A 7500-nucleotide genomic window follows, 5' to 3' on the forward strand; every position below is an offset into this window, starting at 1 on the left:
ATAAAAAAAAGAAATACACCTTTTCTCTCTCTCTCGGGGTAAAAAGAGTCGATGTGTATTGTGTATAAAGGTTCTGCTGCGAGAAGTCTCGTTTTGCCGTGTGTTTCGGTAACGACGATCCTCCGAAACGTACATCTCATTCGTAAGAGAGGAAGAAAACAATCTCCCTGGGGCCAGTCGGTAATATACCGACATACGACGTGTCGTGCACATCCGTCTCACGCACGGTATACAAAATATGAATAAAACGTGTGTAGTCTCTCTCTCTCTCGACTTCTTAATATTTTCTTTCACCTCTGACGCATCATTTCAGGTGACGTCGGGAGCGCGGGAAAAAAAATTTTTCTAAACACACGAAACCGTTCATCTCACGAACAGCCGAAAAAGTTGTCGCTCAGATCCATATCGCAGTGGAGCGGTATCCGCGGGCGGTCGTAATTGAACGACGCACGACGCCGCGAACACTCACGCGAGTCCATACAAACGATTCCGATCGTTTTGCAACAACTAGAACGTACACTGTCCGTGAAATTCACAGAATTTTCGCGTGTCCGCGACAAACGCCGACGAGACACCCATCGTTCGCTCGTACGTAGCATCCTTCTCTTAACCCGACTCAGAAACGTTCTTTGCGCCCTTCGGTAAAAAAACGTTCGATCCGAAGAGGTGAACGACGGCGGGGATTTGACAGAGCTACGCAAGCAGTGTATGGTACGTAAACGACCCTCAGCCAGGCGTGGTCCAGGAATTGTATCCGTGGACCGCAATGTGCGTTCGAAATGTCGATGTTCATGTGTCCTGCAGTTCACACGTTGACGCGCAATTAGCTGCGTTCTTCATCGACCCACGAGCCAAGTGATCCACCGTTCAGGGTAATCGTATAAATTTTATATTTCACATATATAATTTTATTCTCATTTGTTCGACCTAATATCTCTCTTCTTTCAAAGAGAAGATAAAAGTTGATACCTGAATCTCCGACCAGCGCGCGAAGGAGATTCAGGCGTCGCCTTGGAGACGACACCGAAGCCTTTCGAGACGAAAAACGTTCAAGTAATATGTATATATTTCTCGACGTTCCGGGCGTATAGTGCATTCAAAAACCCGCGAAAGACGCAGAAGACTCGCACGCGTGGAAACGACGGGGATATATTTTGTATCCTACCCGATACTGAATCCATCGCGTGCAGTCGACCCTCGCGTTCTTCCGATCAGACGCATCTATTGTTGCGCGCATGTTTTCGCGTCGCATCGCGCGAAACGTTGCACGAATCGTACCGATCGATCGATTGAAAGCAAATAATGAAAAAAGACTTCACAGCTGGCTCTTTGCCGGTCATTCGTCCCATGTTATCTCTTGCCGCGAAATTGGCGCGCAAGAGTTGGGTGTCAGACGCGCGGCTTTAAAACGAGCTTCACGGCCGGTCCCTTCGTTACCGCTTTCGTTCTTTCTCTCGGAACGACCATGAACGAACACGACGAGCGACGCTACGGCATACACACGTCCACGGATTCGATTAAAAAAACAGACTTCACAGCTGGCTCTTTGCCGGTCATTCGTCCCATATTATCTCTTGCCGCGAAATTGGCGCGCAAGAGTTGGGTGTCAGACGCACGGCTTTAAAACGAGCTTCACGGCCGGTCCTCTCAATTCCGTGTACGGTACACGCAAGATGCGGGTTCCACTTCCAGACTACCCGGTCCCTTCTCTCTACGAGAATCGATAGTAGAAGAACGGCTCGAAAACGCGTCTCAGAGACTAGGGGAAAAGAAGCGGTATGCGAGCGAAACGAAAACGCATTATGGAAACGTCGCGAAACAATGTTCGACGGTTGCTCGGTTCCAATCGTGCGGCCGTTTCAATTTCTCGTGCGCTTCACCGTCCCTCCGTAACTCTGGCCGATCGCGTATACCGAAGAGCCGACACGCGCAAAAACCACAGGCATTGTATACTGTATATATATATGTTACAGTCACAGCCTTCGCGCGTTTTACTCTCCGACGCGGGGTTTCCACGACGAAAGAGAGACAGTTTCGTGGCGGGTGACTCGGCCGAATCGCTACGACGGGTATTTCTATTATAGAACGAATCATCGCCACCCTTTACCAGTGCCCGACGAAGGAATCACAAGGTCATCTGGAGTTTACAATGCCAGCGACGGTAATTCCAACGAAGACCCGATAAGTCAACTCATCGTTCTATTTCTCCCCGTACAGAAAAGCGAATCGACGCTAACGCACCTCGCGCAAGCACGAACGTTCTCTTCGCGTGGATCATCCCATCGTCGAAAGATGTAAAGACGCATTGGAGATCGTGGTCTCTGGCGGGCTCATTGCACGCCCCACTGCATATCTTTCCTCGAATCGAGAATGATTCGTCCACTAAGGCTGCGAAACTACGCGTCGAGGAAACTAGGGGAAAGAAGCGGGATGCGAGCGAAACGACAATACATTATGGAAACGTCGCGAAACAATGTTCGGCGGTTGCTCGTTTCCTCCTGCGGACGTTTCATTGCTCGGGCGCTTCACGTCCCTCCGTAACCTTCGCGCGATCGCGTGCCCCGGAGAGCCGGCAACCGGTGAACCACAGGCGTATAAACTATAGTCTTCTATAGCAAGCCTTCGGCGGTTACTCTCCGACGCGGGGATTCCACGACGAGAGAGAATTTCGTGGCGGGTGACATCGGTCGAAACGCTACGACGGGTATTTCTATTATAGAACGAATCATCGCCACCCTTTACCAGTGCCCGACGAAGGAATCACAAGGTCATCTGGAGTTTACAATGCCAGCGACGGTAATTCCAACGAAGACCCGATAAGTCAACTCATCGTTCTATTTCTCCCCGTACAGACAAGCGAATCAACGCTATCGCACCTCACGCATGCACGAACGTTCTCTTCGCGTGAATCGTCCCATCGTCGAAAGATATAGCCGCTTGGAGATCGTGGCCCATCAAGTTCTTCCGTAACTCCTGCGCGATCGCGTACCCCGGAGAGCAGGCAACCGGTGAACCACAGGCGTATAAACTATAGTCTTCTATAGCAAGCCTTCGCGTTTACTCTACGACGCGGGGATTCCACGACGAGAGAGATTTTCGTGGCGGGTGACACGGCCGAATCGCTACGACGGGTATTTCTATTATAGAACGAATCATCGCCACCCTTTACCAGTGCCCGACGAAGGAATCACAAGGTCATCTGGAGTTTACAATGCCAGCGACGGTAATTCCAACGAAGACCCGATAAGTCAACTCATCGTTCTATTTCTCCCCGTACAGAAAAGCGAATCGGCGCTATCGCACCTCACGCAAGCAGGAATGATCTCTTCGCGTGGATCGTCCCATCGTCGAAAGATGTAAGACGTACAGAAATCGTGGTCCATCACGATTATTCGTAACTCTCCGAGTCGCGTATCTGAGAGTAGGACAAACGGAGAACCACAGGCATAAATAATACTATATGTTTCTTATATAGTTAGCCTTCGCGTTTTACTCTCCGACATGGGGATTCCACGACGAGAGAGAGTTTCGTGGCGGGTGTCTCGGCCGAATCGCTACGACGGGTATTTCTATTATAGAACGAATCATCGCCACCCTTTACCAGTGCCCGACGAAGGAATCACAAGGTCATCTGGAGTTTACAATGCCAGCGACGGTAATTCCAACGAAGACCCGATAAGTCAACTCATCGTTCTATTTCTCCCCGTACAGAAAAGCGAATCGACGCTATCGCACCTCGCGCGAGCACGTAACTACTCTTCGCGTGGATCGTCCCATCGTCGAAAGATGTAAGACGCACGGAAATCGTGGCCCATCAACGTTTTTTTGTAACTCTGCCGATCGCGTATCACAGAGCCGAGACGCACATACCACAGGCGTATAATACCGTTTTCTTTCGTATGGTAAGCCTTCGCGTTTACTCTTCGGCGCGGGGTTTCCACGTCGAGAGAGACATTCGTGGCGGGTGACATCGGTCGAAACGCTACGACGGGTATTACTATTATAGAACGAATCATCGCCACCCTTTACCAGTGCCCGACGAAGGAATCACAAGGTCATCTGGAGTTTACAATGCCAGCGACGGTAATTCCAACGAAGACCCGATAAGTCAACTCAACGTTCTATTTCTCCCCGTACAGAAAAGCGAATCGACGCTGTTGCACCTCACGCAAGCACGAACGTTCTCTTCGCGTGGATCGTCCCATCGTCGAAAGATGTAAGACGCACGGAAATCGTGGCACATCACGTGTTTTCGGAACTCTGTCGACCGCGTATCTCAGAGACGACGCGCGCGAACCACTGGCATATACTATTATATATCGCGTTTTACCCTCCGACGCGGGGATTCCACGACGAGAGAGAGTTTCGTGAGCGGGTTGACTCGGAAGAAACGCTACGACGGGTATTTCTATTATAGAACGCATCATCGCCACCCTTTACCAGTGCCCGACGAAGGAATCACAAGGTCATCTGGAGTTTACAATGCCAGCGACGGTAATTCCAACGAAGACCCGATAAGTCAACTCAACGTTCTATTTCTCCCCGTACAGAAAAGCGAATCGACGCAATCGCACCATACGCGTGCACGTAAACAACTCTTCGCGTGGATCGTCCCATCGTCGAGAGACGTAAGTTTTCATAGTATGAATTCGCGTTTTACTCTCCGACGCGGGGATTCCACGACGAGAGAGAGTTTCGTGAGCGGGTTGACTCGGAAGAAACGCTACGACGGGTATTTCTATTATAGAACGCATCATCGCCACCCTTTACCAGTGCCCGACGAAGGAATCACAAGGTCATCTGGAGTTTACAATGCCAGCGACGGTAATTCCAACGAAGACCCGATAAGTCAACTCAACGTTCTATTTCTCCCCGTACAGAAAAGCGAATCGACGCAATCGCACCATACGCGTGCACGTAAACAACTCTTCGCGTGGATCGTCCCATCGTCGAGAGACGTAAGTTTTCATAGTATGAATTCGCGTTTTACTCTCCGACGCGGGGATTCCACGACGAGAGAGAGTTTCGTGAGCGGGTTGACTCGGAAGAAACGCTACGACGGGTATTTCTATTATAGAACGCATCATCGCCACCCTTTACCAGTGCCCGACGAAGGAATCACAAGGTCATCTGGAGTTTACAATGCCAGCGACGGTAATTCCAACGAAGACCCGATAAGTCAACTCAACGTTCTATTACTCCCCGTACAGAAAAGCGAATCGACGCAATCGCACCATACGCGTGCACGTAACAACTCTTCGCGTGGATCGTCCCATCGTCGAGAGACGTAAGTTTCATAGTAAGCCTTCGGCGTTTTACTCTCCGACGCGGGGATTCCACGACGAGAGAGAGAGTTTCGTGAGCGGGTTGACTCGGAAGAAACGCTACGACGGGTATTTCTATTATAGAACGCATCATCGCCACCCTTTACCAGTGCCCGACGAAGGAATCACAAGGTCATCTGGAGTTTACAATGCCAGCGACGGTAATTCCAACGAAGACCCGATAAGTCAACTCAACGTTCTATTTCTCCCCGTACAGAAAAGCGAATCGACGCAATCGCACCATACGCGTACACGTAAACAACTCTTCGCGTGGATCGTCCCATCGTCGAGAGACGTAAGTTTTCATAGTATGAATTCGCGTTTTACTCTCCGACGCGGGGATTCCACGACGAGAGAGAGTTTCGTGAGCGGGTTGACTCGGAAGAAACGCTACGACGGGTATTTCTATTATAGAACGCATCATCGCCACCCTTTACCAGTGCCCGACGAAGGAATCACAAGGTCATCTGGAGTTTACAATGCCAGCGACGGTAATTCCAACGAAGACCCGATAAGTCAACTCAACGTTCTATTTCTCCCCGTACAGAAAAGCGAATCGACGCAATCGCACCATACGCGTGCACGTAAACAACTCTTCGCGTGGATCGTCCCATCGTCGAGAGACGTAAGTTTTCATAGTATGAATTCGCGTTTTACTCTCCGACGCGGGGATTCCACGACGAGAGAGAGTTTCGTGAGCGGGTTGACTCGGAAGAAACGCTACGACGGGTATTTCTATTATAGAACGCATCATCGCCACCCTTTACCAGTGCCCGACGAAGGAATCACAAGGTCATCTGGAGTTTACAATGCCAGCGACGGTAATTCCAACGAAGACCCGATAAGTCAACTCAACGTTCTATTACTCCCCGTACAGAAAAGCGAATCGACGCAATCGCACCATACGCGTGCACGTAACAACTCTTCGCGTGGATCGTCCCATCGTCGAGAGACGTAAGTTTCCATACTATGAATTCGCGTTTTACTCTCCGACGCGGGGATTCCACGACGAGAGAGTGTTTCGTGAGCGGGTTGACTCGGAAGAAACGCTACGACGGGTATTTCTATTATAGAACGCATCATCGCCACCCTTTACCAGTGCCCGACGAAGGAATCACAAGGTCATCTGGAGTTTACAATGCCAGCGACGGTAATTCCAACGAAGACCCGATAAGTCAACTCAACGTTCTATTGCTCCCCGTACAGAAAAGCGAATCGACGCAATCGCACCATACGCGTGCACGTAACAACTCTTCGCGTGGATCGTCCCATCGTCGAGAGACGTAAGTTTCATAAGTAAGCCTTCGGCGTTTTATTCTCCGACGCGGGGATTCCACGACGAGAGAGTGTTTCGTGGCGGGTGACTAGGCCGAAACGCTACGACGGGTATTTCTATTATAGAACGAATCATCGCCACCCTTTACCAGTGCCCGACGAAGGAATCACAAGGTCATCTGGAGTTTACAATGCCAGCGACGGTAATTCCAACGAAGACCCGATAAGTCAGCTCATCGTTCTATTTCTCCCCGTACAGAAAGGCGAATCGACGCTATCGCACCTCGCGCGAGCACGTAACAACTCTTCGCGTGGATCGTCCCATCGTCGAGAGACGTAAGACGCACGGAAATCGTGGTTCATCGCGTCTTTTCCTACTCTCTTGAATCGCAATTTCGTATAGAGCCTACACACGCGAACCACCGGCATATACTATTTCTTCTCTCATAGTAAGCCTTCGCGCGTTTTACTCTCCGATGCGGGGATTCCACGACGAGAGAGTGTTTCGTGGCGGGTGTCTCGGCCGAATCGCTACGACGGGTATTTCTATTATAGAACGAATCATCGCCACCCTTTACCAGTGCCCGACGAAGGAATCACAAGGTCATCTGGAGTTTACAATGCCAGCGACGGTAATTCCAACGAAGACCCGATAAGTCAACTCATCGTTCTATTTCTCCCCGTACAGAAAAGCGAATCGACGCTATCGCACCTCGCGCGAGCACGAAACAACTCTTCGCGTGGATCGTCCCATCGTCGAAAGATGTAAGACGCACGGAAATCGTGGTTCGGCGGGCTCTATGCGCCTTGTTCAAAGTAAAAAAAAAAAATTTCGACGGACGGGAGAAGTGTATTTCTCCGCGCGTAAGCCGTTCGAAATTTCCGACGGACGGGAGATGAA

At 50.3% G+C, this 7500-nt stretch overlaps 1 non-coding gene across 1 annotated transcript; it reads right to left on the reverse strand.

Annotated features, from left to right (window-relative positions):
* Positions 1 to 720: 720 nt before the first annotated feature.
* LOC143176615 (5.8S ribosomal RNA) lies at positions 721 to 875 on the reverse strand. The gene has a single exon (XR_013001140.1). It is a non-coding gene; the product is annotated as a 5.8S ribosomal RNA (ribosomal RNA).
* Positions 876 to 7500: the final 6625 nt, after the last annotated feature.

Source organism: Nomia melanderi, unplaced genomic scaffold, assembly GCF_051020985.1.
Source record: "Nomia melanderi isolate GNS246 unplaced genomic scaffold, iyNomMela1 scaffold0673, whole genome shotgun sequence".
NCBI lineage: Eukaryota > Metazoa > Arthropoda > Insecta > Hymenoptera > Halictidae > Nomia > Nomia melanderi.